Here is a 13,644-nt window from a genome sequence, read left to right as displayed (position 1 = left end):
GGGTTGAGATGATTCTTTGATATGGTATCAAAGCCTTGATAACTAAGTGGTCTCGAGTTCGAATCTTACCATCCCCATTTATTTGATAAAAATTAAGCACAAGGTAAAATGAACCTGTACAAGTTTCAAGCCCAAAAGGCTTTTACTTGAGGGGGTGTGTTAGAGAATAATATAAATCATATCTTGAGACCTCACCTAACAGCTTAAGCTTTTGGGTTGAGATGGTTCTTTGACACATCCCATATCTTAAAAGTCTATTTTTGCACAGGAACAGAAGACTTTGAATTTTCAGCAGCGAAGACTAAAAAGCTCAACACGCAGTAAAAGAGAAGAAGACAGACAACCAACCGAAGCAGCTGCTCTGTGCATTCATCATTAATTCTATCTCTCCACAAATTTCAAGCCCGAAATGCAAGGTTAGGAGATAAGTTAGTCTGGATCACTTTCGACATTTATTATACTGTATTTTACATTAGTTTTTTTTTTGTTTTTTTTAATCTAAACAAGCTCTTAAAAAACGTTTAATTCCATGTTAAAACTATAGTTTCCTAATCACTAATGGATTACATAATTTATCAACTCTCAAGTCTGAGCAACAATTTCAATCAAGTAATCAACTTGCTAAAAACCCTTTCAATTTTCTTTTTTATTTTTTTACTTTTTTGTCTACAACATATCATTCAATCTCACAACAAAGCAAAAAAAAAAAAATAATAAGTCGTAATTCAAAAATCATTTGTCATAAAAACTTGCGACAAAAAAAAAAAGTGAAGTTAAAAACATGTATAAATTGTTTTCCTCGCTATTTGTGATTGATTAAGGCCTGCTCATGTTACTGCTACTATTTCCAGCAAAATCACTTTGGAAAACTAAATCAGCTATTTAAAAACACATGGTAAATGTAATTATAGTTATTTTTTATTTTTTTTAAAAATGTATTAAAATAATATTTTTATTTTTAAAAAATTATTTTTGATATTAATATATTAAAATGATATAAAAAAACCAAAAAAATATTAATTTAAAGTAAAAAAAATAAAAAAAATAAATATTTTTAAAATAAAAAAACAAAATATTCCTCGTCTCCCTGATTTATGCTAAGCTCTAGCTCTACAAACGACGGCAAACCAACAGCAAAATGATTGCGGCCACATCACATGCTTCATAAATTACACATTGTCATGAGTAAGGTTGTTAAAATCGCGATTTTAACACGGCACGAAAAATGCAATACAAACTCGGATCGTAAAAACGGATCGTAAAATCATAAAATCATAAGGAATTTTAAATACATTAATAAAAAATTCATGCTTCAAATAAAAATTCATACATAGTTTAAGCACCTGAAAATACATGTTTCAAATAAAAATTCATACATAGTTCAAGCACCTTAAAATACTTGCTTCAAAATAGTTCAAACATCTTAAAATACATAATTCAAATAAAAATTCATACATAATTTAAATAACTTTTCATTAGCCAATAATTAACAACCATCTTAAGAGGATTATTAGTTTACATGACACAATCTGCAACAACCAACTCGCTAACTGAAAAAAGAAAAATTAGCACATAAAGCAATATCAAATTGATCGGGTTAAATAAATGGTTAAAAATATAATCGAAGTAATCAAATTTATTAAAATTAGTGTTTTTATTTGTATAAATTAAATTATGACACGAGTTAAGCTTTTAATTATGAGTTTCGCGAATCAACCTATTATAATAAATATAATTTTTTAAATTATCCCGTTACTATTTTTATATTTAATTTATATTTATAAAATCTCTTCTACTTGCTATCGTACTTTTAAAAAACATAAGTAATTTAAGGGGAATGAATAGTAAAAGATATGGGGAAAAAATCTGAATTAAATTAGAATTTAATATTATTGCCTTGACGAATTTTGTTACATTCTATCTCTGCAGCCCTCTTGATTTCTAACATCCACTTCTTTATGGGGCTGTTTGTTTCTGCGTTTCAAAAGCACTTTTAACAAAATTTTAAAAAAATTTATTTTTTTATTAACTTCAAATTAATTTGTTTTTAGTGTTTTCAAATCATTTTGATGTGCTGATGTTAAAAATGATTTTTAAAAAATAAAAAAACATCATTGGCATGCATTTTGGCACGAAAAGCTATTTGAAAAGCAACCACAACCACACCGCCAAACAAACCCACATGTTCTGCAGCGAGTGAAGATCGCGTGACTGTGCATTTAATTGCACAACCAATAGGCGCTGGACAGCTGGAGCAGGGGGAGACATTTTGCTTCAGTGCATGCGCTCTGTTAAAATCGTGAAATCGGCCCTAAAATCATGATTTTTTGCGATTTCACTCGATTTTAACGATTTCACCCGATTTTAACCCGATTTCATCCATTTTTGATTTTTTCAAACGATTCAGCACGTAAAGCATGTTTTGACTCGTAAAATCGTATGATTTTACGAGTCAAAACGCGATTTTAACAACCTTGAGAAAAAAAGATTTATGTTGTATACTTGTCAGCAGATGCGAACGACAGCCTGAACATTACAAGATTTATCCACACTGCTACCATTCCAACTCAAGTGAGAATTGGCTTGAAGGCAATCATATCGAGTCACAAATGACTTGAATACCAAGCTGAAATCATGTTTCATATATTTATCAGTCAACTACATCAGAAAAGTTTCTATTTTCAAAAGTGTTCATTGAGTAGTGCTGGTTGCTTAAGAATCTAACTATCTAAGAAGATGCAATGGCGATTAGCAAGGCAAATGTATAATTTTTTTTATTTATTTTGGATTCTAGAAAACCCCACCTTCTAGAAAGTGTATTTTATGGATCCAGATGAGTGAATAAAACTCTAGTTGTCCCAGACTCTTATAAGAAGACAAATGTATAAATCATTTCCTCATATATATATATATATATATATATATATGAGAAAACTAAAATTTAAAAAACCATAGAAAATGAAAAAGAAAAGTAGAAAAACTAAAAAATATTATCATTTCTCGTGAATTTAAAATTGATTATGAGATTTTTTCTTGTTTTACACTTTAATTATTTTCTATTGAGTTTTTTCTTTTCTTTTCTTAACAAGTTCTTAGAAATTGTTGATATTTAATTTGGGCATAAAAGATTATAATTGAAAAAAAAAACATTTAAAGATAAAATAAAATAAAAATTTTGTAGTGCTATGGATTGCCACGATTATTTACCATATTTTGTAATAGACATGTGATACAATATTGAGAGTTGGGATTTCTTGCCTTTGCTCATGAGTCATTTGATAAGCCATGACTTGAATTATGTCGCGACTAAAACTAAAATGACTTAAGAGTTTTGAGTGTGATTGTAATTGATTTTTAAAGTATTTTTTATTTAAAAATATATTAAAATAATATTTTTTTTATTTTTTAAAAATATATTTTTTGATATCAATGCATTAAAAAATATTAATTTAAAATAAAAAAATTAAATTTTTTTAATAATATTTTTAAAATACAAAAACAAACATGCTAGAATTTACATGGTTCAAATCTACTAATTTATAACACACAGTCGATATGATTATGCTATAAAACCTGCACAGCAGAATTATGACTCTACTTTTTGAACTTTACTCTTCTCAAGTTAGAATTAACATTATATATTGTGTTAAGTCAATCCAAATCCTTGATTATAAAATTGATGGCTTGGATTTCCTTATAAAGGAAAATAATTAAGAAATATTTTTAAAAAATTCTAACCACCCATTAATTGATTGATTGAGTAAAATAAAATCCTGACCATTAAAATTCAAATCAATAATTTTTTTAGAAAGCAAAAATTGCTAAACTTTTTTTTTATTCAGAGTCAGTACTCAATTTCTCTTTGATTGATATATATATTGTAGCTTGGTACTGGCTAATCGAAAGAAGGATATTTATATTGATGGTCTAACTAATGATTGTAGAGTTCTATTTATGAACAAAAAAATAAATAAAAATTAAAAGAATGATCTTTAAGGTTTGACTGTTAAGATCATTATCTAAAATATTAAAACGCATATATAAAAATGAAAACGAAAATTAAACTAAGAAATAAAAAAATCTAATAATTTAGTTACAAATATTTTCCCCTATCAAATATTTAATATTAGTTTAGAAAATACCACTATAAAAAATCAGCATCTAATGAAAATCTTTTCGTCAATAATAATTGAGAATTATTTTTCTTCTTCTGATTAATTGCGTGTATGAGAAAATGTGGCTTTAGATAAGTCTTTTTAAATAAATGTGGGTTTGTTAACGTCACTATTTTTTCTTCATTTCTTATTACATTCGAACCTTTTAATTTCCCTTTTTACTATATTTTTCACGAGTAGTATTTTTAAATAGTAGTAAATAAATTATTTCTTTTTTTAATTTTATGATAAATTTCAATTGGTTTTTAATCCAGATTTCATATTTTATATATGTGTTTTTTTCAGATAATAATTTTATTGGTCAATGAACAAATTTTTTATTCGTGTCTCGTGATATAAAAGAGTTGGATGGAAGGGTAAAAACATTAACAGAATATATTATAGAGGGGTAAACTTCATAAAAAAAAAACCTGCACAATGAAAAAATCAATGAAAAATAAGAATACAAATGGCCTCTGGCCTAGTTTTTAGAAAAGAAGAGCATAAACCTAAGTAATAATAAAATAAAAAATTATTTAGTCTTAAGAGTTGTTCATACTTTACTAACATTTTCCTTTTCTTTTACCACGTGATAATTCATTAAAATGAAATGAAGAAAGATATATATTTATAAAATGATAAAAAAAAATACTTGGTTGCAGAGGCACAGTAAAGATAAAATAAATATATTTATAGGTTTAAAATGATTTTTCAAAATATAAAAAATAATTTGGATCAACAATCTATTTTTTTAAAGATGACAAACCTTAATATTTTCACTAAGAATATATTAATCAATTACGCCTAGCCATTAACCAAACCACAGTTATTAAACTTAGACTGACCCAGCATGTCGACTTGGAACCCGGTTGATCTGATGGCTCAATCGGTCTAGATAAAGCAAAAGATTTGGGTAAGCAAAAACCCGACAAACTCAATGGACCTACCGGGTTGACCCATGACCCGGCGACTCGGTAAAATCCAGTTTCATATATATATATATATATATATTAGTTGGTTATTAACTATTTTTAAAGTTCATTATATAAATAATAGAAGAATATTTTATTTTTTAAATGTAATATAGTATTTTTTTAATGTGGGATACAAAATTTTTTGAAATAATTTTTTAAACTTCATTATTTATAACATGTATAGTATATATTCACATGTATTGTTTCTTAATTTTTTTATATGAAATATTAAAATTTAATTTTTTTAATTTTTTCAGATTAATTAAAGATAATTCAGACTAACTCGAATCAACCTGTATAACTCAAGACCCGGAGTCTTGGCAAATCAATCGTAACTATGATGCAAACAATGGACGTCCAACCCTAGCAGGTTAATATATATATATATATATATATATATATATATATATATATATATATATAAAAACCCAACTTCCTCCTTGGCTCTTTCCCTGCTCATGTATGTGCTCTTAAGGCACCCTCTACTGACAACATCTCCCACCCTTAACCTTACAAATTCCACACACCAGCACTTAATTTATCATTCAAAGAATATGATAGGGATAGATCAAGATTACAGTGAGTGATCAATGGTCACACTACTGTTCAAAAATAAAAACAAAAACCCTGGCGGCACTGGTTATTCATACACAAAATATTGGACATATATAGTTATTTTGCGAGCTGAGGACAATATGATTTCCCAGAACGCTTATTGCACAAGGCATGAGCTAATATATCAAATTAGAAAACCCAACTGTATGTTATATAGAAATCAGCTGGAAATAGAAAAGGTGGATTAGATCAAACTTGATTTTGGATTACTCTCTGCTACCTTATGTCAGTCAAATGAAAGAAAGAACCATGCACGGTAATCTATCTAATCTGACAAGTCTGGAAAAATTACAGGCTGCATAACTGAAACAATTCAATGTTGATTAAGATTGCAGAAGATACAACCCCCAACATCTACTTGCCGACTATCAATTTTGCTCTCGCGTGGCCCTTGTTGATCTGGAACTGGTCCGCTAGGCCAAAATGAGCCATCAATAGCCAAACAAAAGTAATAAGCTCTCCACCTTTACTTACTTGTTGGGCATGGGCATATGCTCTGCAATGGCCTGCCGCGTATGACAATAATTCCACCCACACTTTGCTCAGTAACTCCCATTTCTTGTCCTGCTCTTGTAGAAGCTTGGCGAGCTTACTTGCATCAAACAACACAGACTTGCTTCTATCTCCTTTCACGTCGACAGGCGCGACCTCTGTGTTCACATCAAGAATGTTTTCACATGCTCCCCGTTCTTTATTAGACCCCAAATCCCTTCTTTTGAAAAACCTTTCAGCTTCGGCACAGGTATCTCGAAATCTTATTTTACCGATACCAGCCACAGCTGCCATCATGGTTGGCTGCATAATTAGAAGATACATCATGTAATCTGAAAGGAGCTTACTGAGTTCTTTTTCGTCGTATTTCTGATCTGTACTATCATAGGAGTTGCACAAGCAATCTAAAAAGAGCTTGCAGAAACCTTTATCATCCGATCCCTGATCAGAATTATCATCAGTGTTGTACAGGAGCTCAGTCGCTATGTGCCACAGAAGAAGACTCTCATCATAAGTGACATTCATAGCGTAAGGCATTAGTTCATCCTTAAGTTTTTTATCCCAGTCATTGTCCTGGAGTGCCAAATTACCTCTAGCCGAACATATTGTCTTGGCATCTTCTGGATCATCTGCGATACCGGATTTCTTTTGCAGCTCATCAAAGATAACTTTCCAAAGTTCATCAGTGAATCGCTTGTTGGACACATGAAATATGCCATCAACGAAATCCTTGAGACCCAAAAAAACAAGAACTTTGTCTTTGAAAATGCCTATCCTGCTTTTAGGTCTGTTGACACAGTATCTTATCAAATTATAGCCTTTGACAGACTTGGACCAACTGCGGAAACCCATGTGCTTAAAGATGGCACGTTTGCCGTTGAAAAGAGGCACTTTCCAAGCAGAGAAAAAGGCAAGATTTCCAGCAAGAATCGGGCTGCCTCTCAGACTTCTTGAGATCAGCCACGGTCCAGTCAGAGAAAATGGCCCTGATGAAGGCTAATGTATCAAGCCAAATGGAACCCGACAACAATAAATATGTAAATTTAACATCAAGCGGGTGAAATTTATCCTTCTTGACATTGAAACGAAATAACGCAAGGGCTACCAAAACCAAAGTGAAGGAGAAAAGGCGGAAAACATATCCAATTATGGAGTGCACAACAATAGCCTTTGTGAAGAGAACTTCATAGATGAAGTTGAGCTCTACCTCTATTACTTTCAAAGCATCCTCTGCGTCAATGCTGAGGAAGAACTTTCGACTGTCATTCCGATCCTTGAAGCTGAAGATTAGATCAACAATCAGTCCTTTGAAAATGTTGAAGTAGTAATAAGCTTTTTGCACAACCTCGAGATCATCTTTCAGTTTTCTTTTTTGAATATCGCGAGCACTAGCCTGCATTTGTTTATCAGGCTCCTCTATTATTATTATGTCTGTCGGAATCTTGGCCTCGATCTTTGAATCATATTCCTCCATGAGCTTGGCATAGTTGGGTCCCGGATCTGGATCTTCTAGCATAGAGTCACGAAACTGATCCATGCTTGCACGGTATAAAGAATATGTCCGCTCGAAATATTTGATTGCACCAGCAATAAACAGGAGCACTGTTGGGATCCATACCTTGTCAGTAGTAAGATTCAGGATGAGGACATAAAGGGTAGCAAAGCCTTGAGTTGCGAATGTAAGCATGTGCCTAAGCCAGAGAAGCGGTGATGGTGTCCGGGCCACCAAGGTGCACCAAAAGAAATGGAGCCCAAAACGCCAGGAGCTCATTGTTGTCTTCATACTTGGAGTCGGTGGTTCTTTGGCTGGTGGAGATGTGCCCTATCGCAAAGTTTGCCACTGTATCTGCCAGCAAGTAACCCGACCATATCAAGAAAATAACAAACTTGTGGGAAGTGCGTTTCCTCCAGGAGGCAAACAGTATGAGAAAGACCTGCAAGGAGAGGCTTGCAAGAATAGCAGATCTGATATTCCAATGATCCCATAGCCTCTTGACGCTATCTGGTATGGGTTTTCTAAAGCTAATTGAGAGATGCATGGGTGGTTCTAACAAGAAGCAGCAAGAATTGGGATGGAGGCATGGAGCAACTGTATTTGCTATTCACCGTAGTCAAGTCAAACTCTTTATCCAAGCACAGTTAGGTGACTGCAAATAATGCAAGGTTCCACGTCAAAAGTTCAAAGTTAAAAAGCAAGCAAGAAAGAAACAAAAGATTCTGCGAGTCGGAACTTTTATCATCAGGTGGGGACTAATTTGCAATAAATAAATTAATTATATGAGAAAGAGAAATACATATAATTCTCACTGTAGTCTGTAGCGCACAAGCAGGGGTTGCGCATGTATTAAATACGTAAACTACATAGGACGTGAATGTAGCATATACGCAGCCTATTACATGCAGACCTATTAAAATACCAGTTCTTAACCATTTCCGTCGTATTTGTGATTGTGATTGCGGTTTAAAGTATTTTTTACTTAAAAATATATTAAAATAATATTTTTATTTTTAAAAAATTATTTTTGAGATCAGCACATCAAAATAATATGAAAACATTAAAAATATAATTTTTAACAAGAAAAAAAATAAAATTTAAAAGAATGCAGTTTCAATCGCGTTCCCAAACAGACTCTCTCAACTCCCTACCTAGCAAAAACACAATTCATAAAAACAAAAACAATAGTTGAAGCTAATATTTCATATAATCACATAAAAAAAGCAACAACATCCAATAAAATCACCTAATTTTCATAGTGGATAAATTTATAATTAAAAAAATTAATCTCAACATCAAAATAATCTGTTACAATAAAGAATATCAAATCATTTACAAATTAATTAAATTACATAGTTAAACATCTAACAAATTAACTTATTGATGAGCCTGCATCATCAGAATCACGAGTATGTTGTCATAGTGCATGATAAGCACGGTTATCCTCTTCTATTGCATTGTCCAAACATTGAGCCTCATCAATCTCGTCAAGTAAAGAACAGTACAATGAGAAACAAGTATTGAAAACACCATGCACAACATCGTCGGTAGCATCATGAATTGCGGTTGCAGCTCTTCGACCCTCATGTATTAAAAAAATTCACCTAATATATTAGATTATATTATCGTTTTTAAGATATAAATAAGAATTTTATTACATGCTAAAAAAAATTATCCATACATATCAATCTATTATATCTTGGTGCACGAGACTCATAATTATTCGGATTACGTGCGGCTGACATGAAGTGTCATATGAACATCTCGTAACATGCTCCTATGTTGGTGTTATGAATTATCATGTTATGTTCATGTATCAAGGCATAGAAAGATTTAAATCATTAAACAGATATAGCTCTGTAAATATGTGATCTCTCTTTGCATACCACAAATAACATATTGTGTATAAATCACCAACGAATCATCTTTCTCTTTACCTCGATGATTAGTAGCATGCGGGATATCAAGTGTGTCAACATCATCATGTATGTGTCAACATCATCAAAAAAAATGAAATTATCTTGATTTTAATTAATCTGGTCGCAAATATATTACATTCATGATCTATAAGTTGAGCATCTACTACAAGGTTGTCAAAACGCATTTTTGACACGACACGGAAAGTCCAATATAAACTCGGATTGTAAAAATGGATTGTAAAATCGTAAAATCGTAAGAAAAGTTTTTTACATTAAGATAATAAAGAGTGGAATTATAAAACATAGTTCAGCACTTGATAGTATATGATAGAACGAAGCACTTGACAGTATATAATAAAGTGAAGCAATTAAATATGCAAAATATGCAATCCATCATGAGAGGAGCATGCATCTAAGTTCTTTTTATTGTCAAATCTTAAAACTGAAATTCTCAAACAAAGTGGAAGATTAAGGACAATATCTCAGACAATATTTAAGCTTAAAAACTAAATTTTAATCACAGCTAAACCCAACTTCATCACTTGTCTGGGTTCAATTATGCTGGTCATTGCCAATTATATAAGTAAAGATTTGTTATTTGCTAACAAAATCTCCCAATAGTTTTAAATTCCAGGATCAAGTTTCTCTTATTGAGCTTTCAAGTGAGCTTCCATCTCTTCTAAATATGCAAGTTATAATCAAAGTAATTCTAACTCAATGACAGATAACTCAAAGTAATTCTAACTCATCCTGCAAATAAAAATACAATGTGGTGATTAGAACCATATAAACCTTAAAATAATTGATAAGCATGCTAGAAAAGGTTGTTCCATAAACCCTTTCCTGACCAATAGCAATAGAACTCATGACAGCCTCTGTAGGTTAAACAAATTCAGCATAAATGCAGCACTTCTTAGTTTTCTTCCAGACCAGAAACGACCATTTAAGCTATTCTAAATCAGAAAAAGAAAAAAAATCAATACAAATTTCATCAGTCATTCTCAACAAATGATCAAACTCAAACAATTAAAAGTAATTATCTAATTTGTGGAAATTTTTCCTTTGATTTGTGAAATACGAACCCCTGTTCATCATTACCAATTCAAGAATCGACAGCCATATTCTAATCAACAAAGGATCAAACTCAAGCAATTAAAAGTAATTATCTATGATTGATTGAATGAATTCAGCGTTTCTTCAGTTGTGGTTTGGATTGATTCAGATGCACAGAACATGTGAAGAATAGGAGACATGATCTAACAACAAAAATAAAGCGGGATTGAAAACCAAAATTGAATAAAAAAACATACTTTGGACTGAAAATCAAACCAAATACATTGTGTGGACTGTGGACCATGATCATAAGGTTTACTGGAGGAAAAGGGCAGCATATCTGGCATGATTTAATTTGCAAACCCAAAAACCCTTTCTTTCTTTCACCTGCAACCAAATTAAACCAAACCAAAGAGAATTGAAATCGAACCAGAATATCAAGGACAACAACAACAACAACAACAAAAAATCACAAATTAAAACAACACTAACTCTTTCCAGTAGCCGAGCACAGATTTCTGTACTGGGATTCCTATTAGCTAAGATGGTAGAGAGAAGGGCAAGATGTTGGGCCATGCTCTTGCTGTAAGTAACCATTGCTAAGGGGATGATTTTTGGAGAGAAAGAAAGAGAGTGGAGACGTTGTTGGTGTTAGCCTGCTTCTTCTATGGTTGAGTCGAGATTTGAGAATCAGAGGATGTGAGATTTAGGGAAGGGGGAATTTTTGTTAGACGGGATGAAGAGGAGAGGAGAGGACTGAGAAGAGTCAGTCAATGGGTTTTGTTAATTTTGTCAAACTCGGTCCGAGTTTACCGTGTTCATCGATTTTGACCGATTTTAACCGAGTTTGATTGAGTTTATTGGTTTTCAAGTTTTCTATCTAATTTCACATTGTATATTTGTATTCACTCGTAAAATCATATAATTTTACGAGTCAACTCGCAAGTTTGACAATCATAATCTAATGTACGTGCAACCATTGTTTGTGTGTTAGAGTGGGAATTATTGATCCAACTATGCTAGTTTAGGAAATAAATTTTCCGCTGTGGGAAAATACTCTATATATTGGACATTGTCTTGTTATGTTATTGGTGTGAATCAATGAATTGATAAGGTCATGTAGCAATTAAACTGAATATGACCGATAAGGCTTTTTTTTTTGTTTATACAACACCATCACTCCCTCTATTGTTTGCATGAATATGATTTTATTGAATAAACTAACTATTTTGTTTTTATTATTAAAATTTATGTACAGATCACTTGTGCATATCTCGATTAATCTCACGATCCTGAAGTTAATAACCATAAAAGTTTCTAATGACTTTAAAATTTATAAAACTCAAATTGATAATCTTTAAAGACCAAACATGAAGTCTGATCGCTCTCATGGCTAACCAACCATTCTTAATTGCGTGGCAGGGCATCCTCCTACAGCTAATCAGACAAAAACACTAAAAATAGCAGATCGAAAATTGATCATGTGCAGTGTTAGCACAAGATTTGATTATGTGTAAGGAGGGAGGCATTCCAGTCATGTACTCGTGGATGAAGTCCAGTGAAGTAGCTTAAAAAAAAACCCCATGTAACTAGCCCATGGCCGTCAAAAAGTAGCTTCGGTTCCTTTTGTCCACTCTTGTGCGCTGTTTGAATTTCTTGTGGCGGTATTATAATTTGTTTTTACATTTGAAAAGTATTTTTAAAATAAAACTATCCTGTTTAATTTTACATTTCAGAAATATTTCTTTTAAAAAAACTGTTCAAATTAAACAGGATAGTGGACATGGATGAGATGCTTGGATGGTATCAAATGTCAGGTCTTGCAATTTAACATGGTAAAAGATGGCCTGCAATGTTTTCCTTTCTTTTTCGACACTTGATTTCATGTTTTCATGTGGAAATCGGCAGATGACTCGGTGCTTGCACACCGACTCAGATAAAAACCTGGTGCCACCCCAAAAAGATCGATTCCAGACATGATGCATTTCCCTCCTCCATCATTCTAGATAAGTTATCTTGTAGACAATTTAAGAAACATGGTTCATAGGCAATAAACAAGGCTTCCACAAAGGGCTGTCTATAGCTTTGAGAGCAATGGCCAAGAACAATTGAAGCAGAAACAGTTGGTCATGAGGATTGTCCACATTAAAATAGATAATTTTCATGTGTTCTCCTCACTTTTATCATCCACTAGCAAGACCTTGCATATGAAAATTAAGTGAACTCCATACTGATGCAGCTAAAAAACATAATCGACAAATCCCAGCTAAAGTCCTCAACCAAAAAACCTATACTTACAAATTTTCTTGAACTTCCCCAATTTAATCAAGGAAAAGTAGTCGCAGTAAGCAATTTTCATAAAGCTAAGAAAACTGGGTTTGTGGTTTAAAAGAAGCAACACCCGTTTTTCTGAACAACAATTTTAAACGCAAGAGGAAAAAACAAACAAATCAGATGAACGCAAAACACCCATGATATTTTGAAAAAAAAGACAGATAATAAAGGCGATGTAGGGAAGATGATTGTTGAAAAGTTTCAACAAAAGAGAATGAAACACAACTGCCCATCTTCCCAAAGAAATCAATATAGCAGGGAACTCTTTCGGATTCAGAGTGCATTTATTATAGCACAGCGCCGATACACACAATCCCTGCTTACTGCCATGACTCTTTCATTACAGAGAATACTACTACTAATTGATTAGCCCCACAATGTTAACTATTAACCAAAACCAATGAACAAGTTATCAAACTAAGCAAAGACCACAACACAAATCAAACAGAAAAAGGAAAACGACGGAAGGAGATGTCAAACGGCTTCATACTTTCAGTTCCTTGGAATTCATCCAAGTGATGGGATATATAAAGGTAGAAGTAGGGTTTCAATGGCCTCCGCGTAATGACTAAGTTGCCCTGGACATTACTAAAGTGTAATAATCTTGG

At 32.3% G+C, this 13,644-nt stretch overlaps 1 non-coding gene across 1 annotated transcript; it reads right to left on the bottom strand.

Moving 5' to 3' along the window:
* Nucleotides 1-13,207: 13,207 nt before the first annotated feature.
* Nucleotides 13,208-13,359, bottom strand: LOC133702455 (small nucleolar RNA snoR135). The gene has a single exon (XR_009843745.1). It is a non-coding gene; the product is annotated as a small nucleolar RNA snoR135 (small nucleolar RNA).
* Between the last annotated feature and the right edge of the window lie 285 nt (nt 13,360-13,644).

This window comes from Populus nigra, chromosome 8 (genome assembly GCF_951802175.1).
Source record: "Populus nigra chromosome 8, ddPopNigr1.1, whole genome shotgun sequence".
NCBI classification, from domain to species: Eukaryota; Viridiplantae; Streptophyta; class Magnoliopsida; order Malpighiales; family Salicaceae; genus Populus; species Populus nigra.
Note: the sequence above shows the minus strand (reverse complement) of the source record. Positions and strands in the feature narration are given on the sequence as shown.